The sequence below is a fragment of the Labrus bergylta genome, chromosome 22 (assembly GCF_963930695.1).
Source record: "Labrus bergylta chromosome 22, fLabBer1.1, whole genome shotgun sequence".
Taxonomy (NCBI): Eukaryota; Metazoa; Chordata; class Actinopteri; order Labriformes; family Labridae; genus Labrus; species Labrus bergylta.
Window position 1 is genome coordinate 751,269 of NC_089216.1, and position 20,000 is coordinate 771,268.

Consider the following 20,000-nt stretch of genomic DNA (forward strand, 5'->3'; position numbering starts at 1 on the left):
TGTTTAAACTAAAGCTAACACTTGTTATACTTTTTAAACTAACGCTAACACTTGTTATACTGTTTAAACTAAAGCTAACACTTGTTATACTTTTTAAACTAAAGCTAACACTTGTTATACTTTTTAAACTAAAGCTAACACTTGTTATACTGTTTAAACTAAAGCTAACACTTGTTATACTTTTTAAACTAAAGCTAACACTTGTTATACTTTTTAAACTAAAGCTAACACTTGTTATACTGTTTAAACTAAAGCTAACACTTGTTATACTGTTTAAACTAAAGCTAACACTTGTTATACTGTTTAAACTAAAGCTAACACTTGTTATACTGTTTAAACTAAAGCTAACACTTGTTATACTGTTTAAACTAAAGCTAACACTTGTTATACTGTTTAAACTAAAGCTAACACTTGTTATACTGTTTAAACTAAAGCTAACACTTGTTATACTGTTTAAACTAAAGCTAACACTTGTTATACTGTTTAAACTAAAGCTAACACTTGTTATACTGTTTAAACTAAAGCTAACACTTGTTATACTGTTTAAACTAAAGCTAACACTTGTTATACTGTTTAAACTAAAGCTAACACTTGTTATACTGTTTAAACTAAAGCTAACACTTGTTATACTTTTTAAACTAAAGCTAACACTTGTTATACTTTTTAAACTAAAGCTAACACTTGTTATACTGTTTAAACTAAAGCTAACACTTGTTATACTGTTTTAAACTAAAGCTAACACTTGTTATACTGTTTAAACTAAAGCTAACACTTGTTATACTGTTTAAACTAAAGCTAACACTTGTTATACTGTTTAAACTAAAGCTAACACTTGTTATACTTTTAAACTAAAGCTAACACTTGTTATACTTTTTAAACTAAAGCTAACACTTGTTATACTGTTTAAACTAAAGCTAACACTTGTTATACTTTTTAAACTAAAGCTAACACTTGTTATACTGTTTAAACTAAAGCTAACACTTGTTATACTGTTTAAACTAAAGCTAACACTTGTTATACTGTTTAAACTAAAGCTAACACTTGTTATACTGTTTAAACTAAAGCTAACACTTGTTATACTGTTTAAACTAAAGCTAACACTTGTTATACTGTTTAAACTAAAGCTAACACTTGTTATACTGTTTAAACTAAAGCTAACACTTGTTATACTGTTTAAACTAAAGCTAACACTTGTTATACTTTTTAAACTAAAGCTAACACTTGTTATACTGTTTAAACTAAAGCTAACACTTGTTATACTGTTTAAACTAAAGCTAACACTTGTTATACTTTTTAAACTAAAGCTAACACTTGTTATACTGTTTAAACTAAAGCTAACACTTGTTATACTGTTTAAACTAAAGCTAACACTTGTTATACTGTTTAAACTAAAGCTAACACTTGTTATACTTTTTAAACTAAAGCTAACACTTGTTATACTGTTTAAACTAAAGCTAACACTTGTTATACTGTTTAAACTAAAGCTAACACTTGTTATACTGTTTAAACTAAAGCTAACACTTGTTATACTGTTTAAACTAAAGCTAACACTTGTTATACTGTTTAAACTAAAGCTAACACTTGTTATACTTTTTAAACTAAAGCTAACACTTGTTATACTTTTTAAACTAAAGCTAACACTTGTTATACTGTTTAAACTAAAGCTAACACTTGTTATACTGTTTAAACTAAAGCTAACACTTGTTATACTTTTTAAACTAAAGCTAACACTTGTTATACTTTTTAAACTAAAGCTAACACTTGTTATACTTTTTAAACTAAAGCTAACACTTGTTATACTTTTTAAACTAAAGCTAACACTTGTTATACTTTTAAACTAAAGCTAACACTTGTTATACTGTTTAAACTAAAGCTAACACTTGTTATACTGTTTAAACTAAAGCTAACACTTGTTATACTTTTTAAACTAAAGCTAACACTTGTTATACTTTTTAAACTAAAGCTAACACTTGTTATACTGTTTAAACTAAAGCTAACACTTGTTATACTGTTTAAACTAAAGCTAACACTTGTTATACTTTTTAAACTAAAGCTAACACTTGTTATACTGTTTAAACTAAAGCTAACACTTGTTATACTGTTTAAACTAAAGCTAACACTTGTTATACTGTTTAAACTAAAGCTAACACTTGTTATACTGTTTAAACTAAAGCTAACACTTGTTATACTGTTTAAACTAAAGCTAACACTTGTTATACTTTTTAAACTAAAGCTAACACTTGTTATACTGTTTAAACTAAAGCTAACACTTGTTATACTGTTTAAACTAAAGCTAACACTTGCTTTTTAAACTAAAGCTAACACTTGTTATACTGTTTAAACTAACGCTAACACTTGTTATACTGTTTAAACTAAAGCTAACACTTGTTATACTGTTTAAACTAAAGCTAACACTTGTTATACTTTTTAAACTAAAGCTAACACTTGTTATACTTTTTAAACTAAAGCTAACACTTGTTATACTGTTTAAACTAAAGCTAACACTTGTTATACTGTTTAAACTAAAGCTAACACTTGTTATACTGTTTAAACTAAAGCTAACACTTGTTATACTGTTTAAACTAAAGCTAACACTTGTTATACTGTTTAAACTAAAGCTAACACTTGTTATACTGTTTAAACTAAAGCTAACACTTGTTATACTGTTTAAACTAAAGCTAACACTTGTTATACTTTTTAAACTAAAGCTAACACTTGTTATACTGTTTAAACTAAAGCTAACACTTGTTATACTGTTTAAACTAAAGCTAACACTTGTTATACTTTTTAAACTAAAGCTAACACTTGTTATACTTTTTAAACTAAAGCTAACACTTGTTATACTGTTTAAACTAAAGCTAACACTTGTTATACTGTTTAAACTAAAGCTAACACTTGTTATACTGTTTAAACTAAAGCTAACACTTGTTATACTGTTTTAAACTAAAGCTAACACTTGTTATACTGTTTAAACTAAAGCTAACACTTGTTATACTGTTTAAACTAAAGCTAACACTTGTTATACTTTTTAAACTAAAGCTAACACTTGTTATACTTTTTAAACTAAAGCTAACACTTGTTATACTGTTTAAACTAAAGCTAACACTTGTTATACTTTTTAAACTAAAGCTAACACTTGTTATACTGTTTAAACTAAAGCTAACACTTGTTATACTGTTTAAACTAAAGCTAACACTTGTTATACTGTTTAAACTAAAGCTAACACTTGTTATACTGTTTAAACTAAAGCTAACACTTGTTATACTTTTTAAACTAAAGCTAACACTTGTTATACTTTTTAAACTAAAGCTAACACTTGTTATACTGTTTAAACTAAAGCTAACACTTGTTATACTTTTTAAACTAAAGCTAACACTTGTTATACTGTTTAAACTAAAGCTAACACTTGTTATACTGTTTAAACTAAAGCTAATACTTGTTATACTGTTTAAACTAAAGCTAACACTTGTTATACTGTTTAAACTAAAGCTAACACTTGTTATACTGTTTAAACTAAAGCTAACACTTGTTATACTGTTTAAACTAAAGCTAACACTTGTTATACTTTTTAAACTAAAGCTAACACTTGTTATACTGTTTAAACTAAAGCTAACACTTGTTATACTGTTTAAACTAAAGCTAACACTTGTTATACTTTTTAAACTAAAGCTAACACTTGTTATACTGTTTAAACTAAAGCTAACACTTGTTATACTTTTTAAACTAAAGCTAACACTTGTTATACTGTTTAAACTAAAGCTAACACTTGTTATACTGTTTTAAACTAAAGCTAACACTTGTTATACTGTTTAAACTAAAGCTAACACTTGTTATACTGTTTAAACTAAAGCTAACACTTGTTATACTGTTTAAACTAAAGCTAACACTTGTTATACTTTTTAAACTAAAGCTAACACTTGTTATACTTTTTAAACTAAAGCTAACACTTGTTATACTGTTTAAACTAAAGCTAACACTTGTTATACTGTTTAAACTAAAGCTAACACTTGTTATACTGTTTAAACTAAAGCTAACACTTGTTATACTGTTTAAACTAAAGCTAACACTTGTTATACTGTTTAAACTAAAGCTAACACTTGTTATACTTTTTAAACTAAAGCTAACACTTGTTATACTTTTTAAACTAAAGCTAACACTTGTTATACTGTTTAAACTAAAGCTAACACTTGTTATACTGTTTAAACTAAAGCTAATACTTGTTATACTGTTTAAACTAAAGCTAACACTTGTTATACTGTTTAAACTAAAGCTAACACTTGTTATACTGTTTAAACTAAAGCTAACACTTGTTATACTTTTTAAACTAAAGCTAACACTTGTTATACTGTTTAAACTAAAGCTAACACTTGTTATACTGTTTAAACTAAAGCTAACACTTGTTATACTGTTTTAAACTAAAGCTAACACTTGTTATACTTTTTAAACTAAAGCTAACACTTGTTATACTGTTTAAACTAAAGCTAACACTTGTTATACTGTTTAAACTAAAGCTAACACTTGTTATACTGTTTAAACTAAAGCTAACACTTGTTATACTGTTTAAACTAAAGCTAACACTTGTTATACTGTTTAAACTAAAGCTAACACTTGTTATACTTTTTAAACTAAAGCTAACACTTGTTATACTTTTTAAACTAAAGCTAACACTTGTTATACTGTTTAAACTAAAGCTAACACTTGTTATACTGTTTAAACTAAAGCTAACACTTGTTATACTTTTTAAACTAAAGCTAACACTTGTTATACTTTTTAAACTAAAGCTAACACTTGTTATACTGTTTAAACTAAAGCTAACACTTGTTATACTGTTTAAACTAAAGCTAACACTTGTTATACTTTTTAAACTAAAGCTAACACTTGTTATACTGTTTAAACTAAAGCTAACACTTGTTATACTTTTTAAACTAAAGCTAACACTTGTTATACTGTTTAAACTAAAGCTAACACTTGTTATACTGTTTAAACTAAAGCTAACACTTGTTATACTGTTTAAACTAAAGCTAACACTTGTTATACTGTTTAAACTAAAGCTAACACTTGTTATACTGTTTAAACTAAAGCTAACACTTGTTATACTGTTTAAACTAAAGCTAACACTTGTTATACTGTTTAAACTAAAGCTAACACTTGTTATACTTTTTAAACTAAAGCTAACACTTGTTATACTGTTTAAACTAAAGCTAACACTTGTTATACTGTTTAAACTAAAGCTAACACTTGTTATACTGTTTAAACTAAAGCTAACACTTGTTATACTTTTTAAACTAAAGCTAACACTTGTTATACTGTTTAAACTAAAGCTAACACTTGTTATACTGTTTAAACTAAAGCTAACACTTGTTATACTGTTTAAACTAAAGCTAACACTTGTTATACTGTTTAAACTAAAGCTAACACTTGTTATACTGTTTAAACTAAAGCTAACACTTGTTATACTGTTTAAACTAAAGCTAACACTTGTTATACTTTTTAAACTAAAGCTAACACTTGTTATACTGTTTAAACTAAAGCTAACACTTGTTATACTGTTTAAACTAAAGCTAACACTTGTTATACTTTTTAAACTAAAGCTAACACTTGTTATACTGTTTAAACTAAAGCTAACACTTGTTATACTTTTTAAACTAAAGCTAACACTTGTTATACTGTTTAAACTAACGCTAACACTTGTTATACTGTTTAAACTAAAGCTAACACTTGTTATACTGTTTAAACTAAAGCTAACACTTGTTATACTGTTTAAACTAAAGCTAACACTTGTTATACTGTTTAAACTAAAGCTAACACTTGTTATACTTTTTAAACTAAAGCTAACACTTGTTATACTTTTTAAACTAAAGCTAACACTTGTTATACTGTTTAAACTAAAGCTAACACTTGTTATACTTTTTAAACTAAAGCTAACACTTGTTATACTGTTTAAACTAAAGCTAACACTTGTTATACTGTTTAAACTAAAGCTAACACTTGTTATACTGTTTAAACTAAAGCTAACACTTGTTATACTGTTTAAACTAAAGCTAACACTTGTTATACTTTTTAAACTAAAGCTAACACTTGTTATACTTTTTAAACTAAAGCTAACACTTGTTATACTGTTTAAACTAAAGCTAACACTTGTTATACTTTTTAAACTAAAGCTAACACTTGTTATACTGTTTAAACTAAAGCTAACACTTGTTATACTGTTTAAACTAAAGCTAATACTTGTTATACTGTTTAAACTAAAGCTAACACTTGTTATACTGTTTAAACTAAAGCTAACACTTGTTATACTGTTTAAACTAAAGCTAACACTTGTTATACTGTTTAAACTAAAGCTAACACTTGTTATACTTTTTAAACTAAAGCTAACACTTGTTATACTGTTTAAACTAAAGCTAACACTTGTTATACTGTTTAAACTAAAGCTAACACTTGTTATACTGTTTAAACTAAAGCTAACACTTGTTATACTTTTTAAACTAAAGCTAACACTTGTTATACTGTTTAAACTAAAGCTAACACTTGTTATACTTTTTAAACTAAAGCTAACACTTGTTATACTTTTTAAACTAAAGCTAACACTTGTTATACTTTTTAAACTAAAGCTAACACTTGTTATACTGTTTAAACTAAAGCTAACACTTGTTATACTGTTTAAACTAAAGCTAACACTTGTTATACTGTTTAAACTAAAGCTAACACTTGTTATACTGTTTAAACTAAAGCTAACACTTGTTATACTTTTTAAACTAAAGCTAACACTTGTTATACTTTTTAAACTAAAGCTAACACTTGTTATACTGTTTAAACTAAAGCTAACACTTGTTATACTGTTTAAACTAACGCTAACACTTGTTATACTTTTTAAACTAAAGCTAACACTTGTTATACTTTTTAAACTAAAGCTAACACTTGTTATACTTTTAAACTAAGCTAACACTTGTTATACTGTTTAAACTAACGCTAACACTTGTTATACTGTTTAAACTAAAGCTAACACTTGTTATACTTTTTAAACTAAAGCTAACACTTGTTATACTTTTTAAACTAAAGCTAACACTTGTTATACTGTTTAAACTAAAGCTAACACTTGTTATACTGTTTAAACTAAAGCTAACACTTGTTATACTGTTTAAACTAAAGCTAACACTTGTTATACTGTTTAAACTAAAGCTAACACTTGTTATACTGTTTAAACTAAAGCTAACACTTGTTATACTGTTTAAACTAAAGCTAACACTTGTTATACTTTTTAAACTAAAGCTAACACTTGTTATACTGTTTAAACTAAAGCTAACACTTGTTATACTGTTTAAACTAAAGCTAATACTTGTTATACTGTTTAAACTAACGCTAACACTTGTTATACTGTTTAAACTAAAGCTAACACTTGTTATACTGTTTAAACTAAAGCTAACACTTGTTATACTGTTTAAACTAAAGCTAACACTTGTTATACTGTTTAAACTAAAGCTAACACTTGTTATACTGTTTAAACTAAAGCTAACACTTGTTATACTGTTTAAACTAAAGCTAACACTTGTTATAACTGTTTAAACTAAAGCTAACACTTGTTATACTTTTAAACTAAAGCTAACACTTGTTATACTTTTTAAACTAAAGCTAACACTTGTTATACTTTTTAAACTAAAGCTAACACTTGTTATACTGTTTAAACTAAAGCTAACACTTGTTATACTGTTTAAACTAAAGCTAACACTTGTTATACTGTTTAAACTAAAGCTAACACTTGTTATACTGTTTAAACTAAAGCTAACACTTGTTATACTGTTTAAACTAAAGCTAACACTTGTTATACTGTTTAAACTAAAGCTAACACTTGTTATACTGTTTAAACTAAAGCTAACACTTGTTATACTGTTTAAACTAAAGCTAACACTTGTTATACTTTTTAAACTAAAGCTAACACTTGTTATACTTTTTAAACTAAAGCTAACACTTGTTCTACTTTTTAAACTAAAGCTAACACTTGTTATACTGTTTAAACTAAAGCTAACACTTGTTATACTTTTTAAACTAAAGCTAACACTTGTTCTACTTTTTAAACTAAAGCTAACACTTGTTATACTGTTTAAACTAAAGCTAACACTTGTTATACTTTTTAAACTAAAGCTAACACTTGTTATACTGTTTAAACTAAAGCTAACACTTGTTATACTGTTTAAACTAAAGCTAACACTTGTTATACTGTTTAAACTAAAGCTAACACTTGTTATACTGTTTAAACTAAAGCTAACACTTGTTATACTGTTTAAACTAAAGCTAACACTTGTTATACTGTTTAAACTAAAGCTAACACTTGTTATACTGTTTAAACTAAAGCTAACACTTGTTATACTGTTTAAACTAAAGCTAACACTTGTTATACTGTTTAAACTAAAGCTAACACTTGTTATACTGTTTAAACTAAAGCTAACACTTGTTATACTGTTTAAACTAAAGCTAACACTTGTTATACTTTTTAAACTAAAGCTAACACTTGTTATACTGTTTAAACTAAAGCTAACACTTGTTATACTGTTTAAACTAAAGCTAACACTTGTTATACTTTTTAAACTAAAGCTAACACTTGTTATACTGTTTAAACTAAAGCTAACACTTGTTATACTTTTTAAACTAAAGCTAACACTTGTTATACTGTTTAAACTAACGCTAACACTTGTTATACTGTTTAAACTAAAGCTAACACTTGTTATACTGTTTAAACTAAAGCTAACACTTGTTATACTTTTTAAACTAAAGCTAACACTTGTTATACTTTTTAAACTAAAGCTAACACTTGTTATACTGTTTAAACTAAAGCTAACACTTGTTATACTGTTTAAACTAACGCTAACACTTGTTATACTTTTTAAACTAAAGCTAACACTTGTTATACTTTTTAAACTAAAGCTAACACTTGTTATACTTTTTAAACTAAAGCTAACACTTGTTATACTGTTTAAACTAACGCTAACACTTGTTATACTGTTTAAACTAAAGCTAACACTTGTTATACTTTTTAAACTAAAGCTAACACTTGTTATACTTTTTAAACTAAAGCTAACACTTGTTATACTGTTTAAACTAAAGCTAACACTTGTTATACTGTTTAAACTAAAGCTAACACTTGTTATACTGTTTAAACTAAAGCTAACACTTGTTATACTGTTTAAACTAAAGCTAACACTTGTTATACTGTTTAAACTAAAGCTAACACTTGTTATACTGTTTAAACTAAAGCTAACACTTGTTATACTTTTTAAACTAAAGCTAACACTTGTTATACTGTTTAAACTAAAGCTAACACTTGTTATACTGTTTAAACTAAAGCTAATACTTGTTATACTGTTTAAACTAACGCTAACACTTGTTATACTGTTTAAACTAAAGCTAACACTTGTTATACTGTTTAAACTAAAGCTAACACTTGTTATACTGTTTAAACTAAAGCTAACACTTGTTATACTGTTTAAACTAAAGCTAACACTTGTTATACTGTTTAAACTAAAGCTAACACTTGTTATACTGTTTAAACTAAAGCTAACACTTGTTATACTGTTTAAACTAAAGCTAACACTTGTTATACTTTTTAAACTAAAGCTAACACTTGTTATACTTTTTAAACTAAAGCTAACACTTGTTATACTTTTTAAACTAAAGCTAACACTTGTTATACTGTTTAAACTAAAGCTAACACTTGTTATACTGTTTAAACTAAAGCTAACACTTGTTATACTGTTTAAACTAAAGCTAACACTTGTTATACTGTTTAAACTAAAGCTAACACTTGTTATACTGTTTAAACTAAAGCTAACACTTGTTATACTGTTTAAACTAAAGCTAACACTTGTTATACTGTTTAAACTAAAGCTAACACTTGTTATACTGTTTAAACTAAAGCTAACACTTGTTATACTGTTTAAACTAAAGCTAACACTTGTTATACTTTTTAAACTAAAGCTAACACTTGTTATACTTTTTAAACTAAAGCTAACACTTGTTCTACTTTTTAAACTAAAGCTAACACTTGTTATACTGTTTAAACTAAAGCTAACACTTGTTATACTTTTTAAACTAAAGCTAACACTTGTTCTACTTTTTAAACTAAAGCTAACACTTGTTATACTGTTTAAACTAAAGCTAACACTTGTTCTACTTTTTAAACTAAAGCTAACACTTGTTATACTGTTTAAACTAAAGCTAACACTTGTTATACTGTTTAAACTAAAGCTAACACTTGTTATACTGTTTAAACTAAAGCTAACACTTGTTATACTGTTTAAACTAAAGCTAACACTTGTTATACTGTTTAAACTAAAGCTAACACTTGTTATACTGTTTAAACTAAAGCTAACACTTGTTATACTTTTTAAACTAAAGCTAACACTTGTTATACTTTTTAAACTAAAGCTAACACTTGTTATACTTTTTAAACTAAAGCTAACACTTGTTATACTTTTTAAACTAACGCTAACACTTGTTATACTTTTTAAACTAAAGCTAACACTTGTTATACTTTTTAAACTAAAGCTAACACTTGTTATACTTTTTAAACTAACGCTAACACTTGTTATACTTTTTAAACTAAAGCTAACACTTGTTATACTGTTTAAACTAAAGCTAACACTTGTTATACTTTTTAAACTAACGCTAACACTTGTTATACTTTTTAAACTAAAGCTAACACTTGTTATACTTTTTAAACTAAAGCTAACACTTGTTATACTTTTTAAACTAAAGCTAACACTTGTTATACTTTTTAAACTAACGCTAACACTTGTTATACTTTTTAAACTAAAGCTAACACTTGTTATACTTTTTAAACTAACGCTAACACTTGTTATACTTTTTAAACTAAAGCTAACACTTGTTATACTGTTTAAACTAAAGCTAACACTTGTTATACTGTTTAAACTAAAGCTAACACTTGTTATACTTTTTAAACTAACGCTAACACTTGTTATACTTTTTAAACTAAAGCTAACACTTGTTATACTTTTTAAACTAAAGCTAACACTTGTTATACTGTTTAAACTAAAGCTAACACTTGTTATACTGTTTAAACTAAAGCTAACACTTGTTATACTTTTTAAACTAACGCTAACACTTGTTATACTTTTTAAACTAAAGCTAACACTTGTTATACTTTTTAAACTAAAGCTAACACTTGTTATACTGTTTAAACTAAAGCTAACACTTGTTATACTGTTTAAACTAAAGCTAACACTTGTTATACTGTTTAAACTAACGCTAACACTTGTTATACTTTTTAAACTAAAGCTAACACTTGTTATACTTTTTAAACTAAAGCTAACACTTGTTATACTTTTTAAACTAAAGCTAACACTTGTTATACTGTTTAAACTAAAGCTAACACTTGTTATACTTTTTAAACTAAAGCTAACACTTGTTATACTGTTTAAACTAACGCTAACACTTGTTATACTGTTTAAACTAAAGCTAACACTTGTTATACTGTTTAAACTAAAGCTAACACTTGTTCTACTTTTTAAACTAAAGCTAACACTTGTTATACTGTTTAAACTAAAGCTAACACTTGTTATACTGTTTAAACTAAAGCTAACACTTGTTCTACTTTTTAAACTAAAGCTAACACTTGTTATACTGTTTAAACTAAAGCTAACACTTGTTATACTGTTTAAACTAAAGCTAACACTTGTTATACTGTTTAAACTAAAGCTAACACTTGTTATACTGTTTAAACTAAAGCTAAACTAAAGCTAACACTTGTTATACTGTTTAAACTAAAGCTAACACTTGTTATACTGTTTAAACTAAAGCTAACACTTGTTCTACTTTTTAAACTAAAGCTAACACTTGTTATACTGTTTAAACTAAAGCTAACACTTGTTATACTGTTTAAACTAAAGCTAACACTTGTTATACTGTTTAAACTAAAGCTAACACTTGTTATACTGTTTAAACTAAAGCTAACACTTGTTATACTGTTTAAACTAAAGCTAACACTTGTTATACTGTTTAAACTAAAGCTAACACTTGTTATACTTTTTAAACTAAAGCTAACACTTGTTATACTTTTTAAACTAAAGCTAACACTTGTTATACTTTTTAAACTAAAGCTAACACTTGTTATACTTTTTAAACTAAAGCTAACACTTGTTATACTGTTTAAACTAAAGCTAACACTTGTTATACTTTTTAAACTAACGCTAACACTTGTTATACTTTTTAAACTAAAGCTAACACTTGTTATACTGTTTAAACTAAAGCTAACACTTGTTATACTGTTTAAACTAAAGCTAACACTTGTTATACTTTTTAAACTAACGCTAACACTTGTTATACTTTTTAAACTAAAGCTAACACTTGTTATACTTTTTAAACTAAAGCTAACACTTGTTATACTGTTTAAACTAAAGCTAACACTTGTTATACTGTTTAAACTAAAGCTAACACTTGTTATACTTTTTAAACTAACGCTAACACTTGTTATACTTTTTAAACTAAAGCTAACACTTGTTATACTTTTTAAACTAAAGCTAACACTTGTTATACTGTTTAAACTAAAGCTAACACTTGTTATACTGTTTAAACTAAAGCTAACACTTGTTATACTGTTTAAACTAACGCTAACACTTGTTATACTTTTTAAACTAAAGCTAACACTTGTTATACTTTTTAAACTAAAGCTAACACTTGTTATACTTTTTAAACTAAAGCTAACACTTGTTATACTGTTTAAACTAAAGCTAACACTTGTTATACTTTTTAAACTAAAGCTAACACTTGTTATACTGTTTAAACTAAAGCTAACACTTGTTATACTTTTTAAACTAAAGCTAACACTTGTTATACTTTTTAAACTAAAGCTAACACTTGTTATACTGTTTAAACTAAAGCTAACACTTGTTATACTTTTTAAACTAAAGCTAACACTTGTTATACTGTTTAAACTAAAGCTAACACTTGTTATACTGTTTAAACTAAAGCTAACACTTGTTATACTGTTTAAACTAACGCTAACACTTGTTATACTGTTTAAACTAAAGCTAACACTTGTTATACTGTTTAAACTAAAGCTAACACTTGTTATACTGTTTAAACTAAAGCTAACACTTGTTATAAACTTCTGCTAGCACTCCTGCTAACAACACTTCTCACTTCTGAGATTACTGCCAAAGCTTTTCCCACCGTTTTGCTAACGATAGAACTTTAATCTAAGTGCTACTCTAAATACCACTTGTAAGCTAGGCTACTAACTGCTAAGGCCAACAACCACAATAATATTATTCTGACCACTGCTACAATAAAAACAAACTATGCTAAAACAACCAATGCTTCCTCCATTTTCAATATTTAATGACATGATATAATTTAATGAATGTTGAAGTCATGTTGGTTGATGTCAGTGTCTGTCTGTCTGTCTGTCTGTCTGTCTGCCTCTCTGTCTCTCTGCCTGTCTGTCTTTCTGCCTGCCTGTCTCTCTGTCTCTCTGCCTGTCTGTCTTTCTGCCTGCCTGTCTCTCTGTCTCTCTGCCTGTCTCTCTGCCTGTCTGTCTTTCTGCCTGCCTGTCTCTCTGTCTCTCTGCCTGTCTCTCTGCCTCTCTGTCTCTCTGCCTGTCTGTCTGCCTGCCTGTCTCTCTGTCTCTCTGCCTGTCTCTCTGTCTCTCTGCCTGTCTGTCTTTCTGCCTGCCTGTCTCTCTGTCTCTCTGCCTGTCTCTCTGCCTGTCTGTCTTTCTGCCTGCCTGTCTCTCTGTCTCTCTGTCTCTCTGCCTGTCTCTCTGTCTCTCTGCCTGTCTGTCTGTCTGCCTGTCTGTCTCTCTGCCTGTCTCTCTGTCTCTCTGCCTGTCTGTCTGCCTGCCTGTCTGTCTCTCTGCCTGTCTCTCTGTCTCTCTGCCTGTCTCTCTGTCTCTCTGCCTGTCTGTCTGCCTGCCTGTCTGTCTCTCTGCCTGTCTCTCTGTCTCTCTGTCTCTCTCTGTCTCTCTGCCTGTCTGTCTGCCTGCCTGTCTGTCTCTCTGCCTGTCTCTCTGTCTCTCTGTCTCTCTGCCTGTCTGTCTGTCTGTCTCTCTGCCTGTCTCTCTGTCTCTCTGTCTCTCTCTGGCTCTCTGCCTGTCTGTCTGTCTGTCTGCCTGTCTGTCTCTCTGCCTGTTTCTCTGTCTCTCTGCCTGTCTCTCTGTCTGCCTGTCTGTCTCTCTGCCTGTCTCTCTGTCTCTCTGCCTGTCTGTCTCTCTGCCTGTCTCTCTGTCTCTCTGCCTGTCTCTCTGTCTCTCTGTCTCTCTGCCTGTCTGTCTGCCTGCCTGCCTGTCTGTCTCTCTGCCTGTCTCTCTGTCTCTCTCTGTATCTCTGTCTGTCTCTCTGCCTGTCTCTCTGTCTCTCTCTGTCTCTCTGCCTGTCTCTCTGTCTCTCTGTCTCTCTGCCTGTCTGTCTGCCTGCCTGTCTGTCTCTCTGCCTGTCTCTCTGCCTCTCTGTCTCTCTCTGTCTCTCTGCCTGTCTGTCTGCCTGCCTGTCTGTCTCTCTGCCTGTCTCTCTGTCTCTCTGTCTCTCTCTGTCTCTCTGCCTGTCTCTCTGCCTGTCTCTCTGTCTCTCTGCCTGTCTGTCTGCCTGCCTGTCTGTCTCTCTGCCTGTCTCTCTGTCTCTCTGTCTCTCTCTGTCTCTCTGCCTGTCTGTCTGCCTGCCTGTCTGTCTCTCTGCCTGTCTCTCTGTCTCTCTCTGTCTCTCTGCCTGTCTGTCTGCCTGCCTGTCTGTCTCTCTGCCTGTCTCTCTGTCTCTCTGTCTCTCTCTGTCTCTCTGCCTGTCTGTCTGCCTGCCTGTCTGTCTCTCTGCCTGTCTCTCTGTCTCTCTCTGTCTCTCTGCCTGTCTGTCTGCCTGCCTGTCTGTCTCTCTGCCTGTCTCTCTGTCTCTCTGTCTCTCTCTGTCTCTCTGCCTGTCTGTCTGCCTGCCTGTCTGTCTCTCTGCCTGTCTCTCTGTCTCTCTCTGTCTCTCTGCCTGTCTGTCTGCCTGCCTGTCTGTCTCTCTGCCTGTCTCTCTGTCTCTCTGTCTCTCTCTGTCTCTCTGCCTGTCTGTCTGCCTGCCTGTCTGTCTCTCTGCCTGTCTCTCTGTCTCTCTCTGTCTCTCTGCCTGTCTGTCTGCCTGCCTGTCTGTCTCTCTGCCTGTCTCTCTGTCTCTCTGTCTCTCTCTGTCTCTCTGCCTGTCTCTCTGTCTCTCTGTCTCTCTCTGTCTCTCTGCCTGTCTCTCTGTCTCTCTGTCTCTCTCTGTCTCTCTGCCTGTCTGTCTCTCTGCCTGTCTGTCTGTCTGTGTGGACTTTGTGCTCCTGCTGCTGTTTGTCAGATTTGTTCAGCTCTGCAGCACTTTGACCTCCAGGCTGCTCAAAGTCAAAGTGCTGCTTTTAGTCTTTGACTGAATAAAGAAACACGAAGGTGTTGAACAAAAGGGAAGATACAGTTATCATCAAGCTCTCCTGCACACCAGTGTCTAACATGCAAGAACTCATTTACTGTCGATAAATGACACGTTGTAACACGAAAAACTTCCTCTGCAGACTAAAGTAGGAATTTAAAATAAAAGAAGTAAAAAAAAAAGGAAGGCTACCAAAGCAGAGACAGTTTGAGAGCAGAGAGGGGAAAACAGGAAGTTCTTTTTCAAGCTCTAATCAGAACAGCAGTTAAACCTGTGAGTGAGGAAGCAGCCTACCTCAGCTGTGTTTCAGAGAAGAAGAAGGGAGGTGTCTGTCTGTCTGTCCGTCCGCCTGTCTGACTGACGAGGAAAGTGTCTGTCTGTCTCTGGCAGAGTTTTTATAGACGCTCCCTTTGAAAAGGGGGAGGAGGCTGGATGTAGAGGAAGGGAGCGTCTGCAAGTGACAGGAGCGTAAGAGACCTGGAAAACGTGACGCTGACATTAGGCTGAACCCTGTGGATCCATTACTGAGTCCAGAGACACATTTAAGAACACACCAATCCTGAGCTTACAGGTGTTCTACTCTTTATTGTGAGAACTCTGTTTCAAGTCCTAACATGTCCTGGAAAGATTTTAAAAACCTCCTTGAAACCTTGAATCAGTGATTAAATCCGTGTTATAAAACATGTATTTTCTGTGTTTAAAGACATGATTTATGTGTGAGCAGTGTGTTTGTCAGGATACCAGAATTTTAAACTTCAATATGATTTTAGTAAGCCCTGTGATTGGCTGACGAACAGTCAAGGGTGTAACCCCGCCTCTCGCCCAATGACAGTTGGGATTGACTGAAGCGACCCCGAACAGGAAAAGCTGTTTAGATAATGGACGGATGATTGTTGTAAAGATCAAACAATCGATACCTGGTTGATACCATGGCAACAAAAACAGAAGTCTATTGGGTAATTTCTTGTTTTTTTAATGACCAAAAAAGTGCAGACATCTCCTTCACGATGTCTAAATTGCACAAAAACATTGGCAACGTTTACCTCTACTGAAACCTTGCCAATGTTTTTGTACAATTTAGACATTGTGTTTGCAATTTTCGACAGATTCATTCCTCTCGCCGGAAAATGGCGTTCATCTGTGAAGATCATCCTGCTGAACAAAACGCCTACGCTTCAGAAACGTGTGTTTAACACAGAGATTATTTTCTGCAACTATCCAAAATCCAATGAAAACATCCCATAGGAGAATTCTGGTTAGACCCCATGGAGATGCTACTTCCGGATTGGCCTACAAAAATATGTCCTATGGTTTGTTCTCTATCCGGTACTGAGAAGTTGTCTCTGTGAAGGATTCATCTGGAAGCTCCTTCAAATGAAAGAAGACGTTGAGGAGGATATACGATGACTGTGCTTTTATACAGAAAAGCTTTTCAATAAAGAGAAGCATGTTGACGTATTGACACAGACATGTCCTCACTGCATTATGTTTAGTGTGTGTGTGTGTGTGTGTGTGTGTGTGTGTGTGTGTGTGTGTGTGTGTGTGTGTGTGTGTGTGTGTGTGTGTGTGTGTGTGTGTGTGTGTGTGTGTGTGTGTGTGTGGTGAGAACATGTCAGACGGTCCCTAACTCAGGAAGAGAAAGTCAAAGTTCATATAAAAGTGAAATGTGAGACGGGCTTAGCATTCACTGCAAAGGGCAGTAACCCTAACACACACACACACACACACACACACACACACACACACACACACACACACACACACACACACACACACACACACACACACACACACACACACCTTACCCTTTACACTCACCTTTAACTGTACCACACACTGTACTCACACACACACACACACAGCGGTCTGTCCAGCGCCCCCTTAGCCTTTCCTTCAGGTTAAATATAACCTCACATGACTGCAGGGCATTCAGCTCACATTACCCTCTTATCTGTCCTCTTATTGTAGCGCCCCCTGCAGTGCGCGCCCCGTACTAATACATGTGAAGACCTCACTCAGCTTCCTGTGAGTCTGCTTTTAATTTGAGTTCATTTAAAAAAAAAAGTTTTACATGTTAATACCACATAATGTAATGTTTGAAGCCTGAGTGATGTCTCCCGTCTGTTCCTGCAGGGGGCGCTGGAGTCTCATCAAAGGCTGAGAGCTGGAGCTGAGACAGGTTTTAAACCTCCTGACAAACCGTTACAAAAGGACTTTTTGTAAAGTTCCTCGACATAACACTTGTTATGTTGGCGTTTTACAAATAAAGATTGATTCATTGATGGATTGACTCCCCGAAGTGAAGGATTTTGCACTTCCGCATTGGCTTCATTTTTCAAGAGCTTGTTTGGTTAATACTTGTTTTTCTGTACATTCCTCTCCACCAGGGTTCAAAACACACAGACCACAACACAAGGAGTTTTTTTCAAGAATAAACAATATGAATCTTTTTATTTTTGAGGTGTGTGATGTGTTTCCACAGACCTGTGATTAGACATGGACACATCTGCACTGTAAGTAAATGTAACACTGGATCCCTGCTTTAAACAGCAACAGCAAAGTAGCTCTTGAACTTTGAAAAATAAACTTTAGCAATTTTGATTCATTCCATAACTATGTGAAAACTATGTCTACGAGAAGAACAAAGACGTTTAGATCAGAGGACATTGTCTTGAGTTGATGTGAAGGGGACGGCAGCCATCTTTGTTGGTGGGTAAAGGAGGAGGCATCAGCTGTCTCATCTCTTCACATATTGCTGGCTCGCAGATAACTAACAATTTTGTACACGCGTTCATTCAGCGGACCACCACCGACATCTTTTTTGGCGAAAGCTATGACTAAAGCTGTGGAGACAGACGAAGACAAAGAGTCAAATTAGCATTCATGTGAAAAAGAAAAACACACATTTCTTTTGGTAAGAAGTGTTTCTTTGTTACTCTGCTACAGTGAAATGAGAGGTGCACTTTGGGCAGTATTTGCCCTGAATGACACCTTTCAGGATATCACTTTGTGTCTAACCTTGGTTGGTCTTTCCGACACAAACGTTGACGGAGGTTCCATCATCCGCTTGTGCGGTTTTGAAGGTACAACAGTAGATTTGGTCAGCATCCATCTGGTCTCTGAGAAACCGGCACTTCCTTCCCGCCAAAAAAGCTCCATTAATGGGGAAATCCTTTCGGTCATGCGCCATCTTCCTGATTTCCTCCTTCTGACAGAGAGACAGACAAGTTGTTGTGTTGGTCACTATCAGGGTGGTCACAATCAGTACATTTCAAATGAAATATGATTCAAGTTCAGAATCAAACAATAAGACTATGGGGCGCCGATTCTAAAGTTGTGCACACTACAAATAACAACAACATTTCTCCACATTTAGCCCTAAAAAAAAAATCACTTTTTATTCACATTTAGAGAAATATTAGTGAACTTTGTCATATTTACTTTTGTGAATAAAAATTTAAGATAATTTCATTGGCAAATATAAATGTTAACTGTTATATATAAATGTTAAAAACACATGTCCTGATTCTAAATATTTAGCTACGTTTCTAAACATTTAGTTTACATTCTAAATATTTAGAAGTCGTTGCTAAATATTTAGTTTATATTCTACATATTTAGCTTTGATTATAAATATTTACAATCTTAGCTAAATATATAGGATCAAAGCTAAATATTTAGAATGTAAACTAAATGTTTAGAAACGTAGCTAAATATTTAGAATCAGGACATGTGTTTTTAACATTTATATATAAATTATCTTCCATTTTTATTCAGAAAAGTAAATATGACAAAGTTCACAAATATTTCTCTAAATGTGAATAAAAAGTGATTTTTTAGGGCTAAATGTGGAGAAATGTTGTTGTTATTTGTAGTGTGTGCAACTTTACAATCGGCGCCCCATATAAGACACCTGTTTGATCCCCAGCACAAAACATTATCAAAACATTAGACAAAAACTGCTGCACAGTTTAAATTGAACACTCAGGTTGGCAACTTTTAGGAACTGAAACGATGTCGATGCATTTTAGCAATGTAGAAAAGTGAGTTTAGCCTCTCCCTACTTACCTGCCTTATGAAATGTCCTGTTTCCTGGTCATCTATTCATCCATCCATCCATCTTTTAACCCATCCATCCAATTACCCATTCATCCATCTATTCATCCATCCATTCATCCATCCATCCATTCATCCATCCATTCATCCATCCATTTATCCATCCATCCATCCATTCATCCAACATCCAAAGCAGCTACTTTGGTAGAACCTAAACCAGTTCCAGTCCTGTGTCTGTTATGAGTTCTTCTCCAAGTACATGTGGGCTAACTGATAGCCTGTTAGCATCTGTTCACATCCTACGCGTGTTTATCAAACACAGAGCCTGGCTGAAGGGCACGTGGGCAGCTCATGCTTGGGAGAAGGCTCGGTGTAGTTTCAGCGCTGACTGTCCCCATGAATTCCATCCAACTGGTTTGTCTGGTTTTCACTGTGTGTTGTTAAAGTGTGTGTTTGCTGACTCACACAGGGACATGCAAACACAGGAACACCAGTGTGCTCATAACTGAGTCCTCCTGGAAGTCGTCTTTTTAAAGAGATATTTCATCGTAAAACAGC

At 32.1% G+C, this 20,000-nt stretch overlaps 1 protein-coding gene across 1 annotated transcript in view; it reads right to left on the reverse strand.

The window, feature by feature from the left end:
* Positions 1 to 15,831, reverse strand: part of eno3 (enolase 3, (beta, muscle)) — a 24,388-nt gene extending 8,557 nt beyond the window's left edge. Inside the window, exon 1 of the mRNA XM_065950587.1 lies at positions 15,681 to 15,831. The gene's annotated coding sequence lies outside the window, so the exon portion shown is untranslated. The remainder of the gene's footprint in view (positions 1 to 15,680) is intronic.
* Positions 15,832 to 20,000: the final 4,169 nt, after the last annotated feature.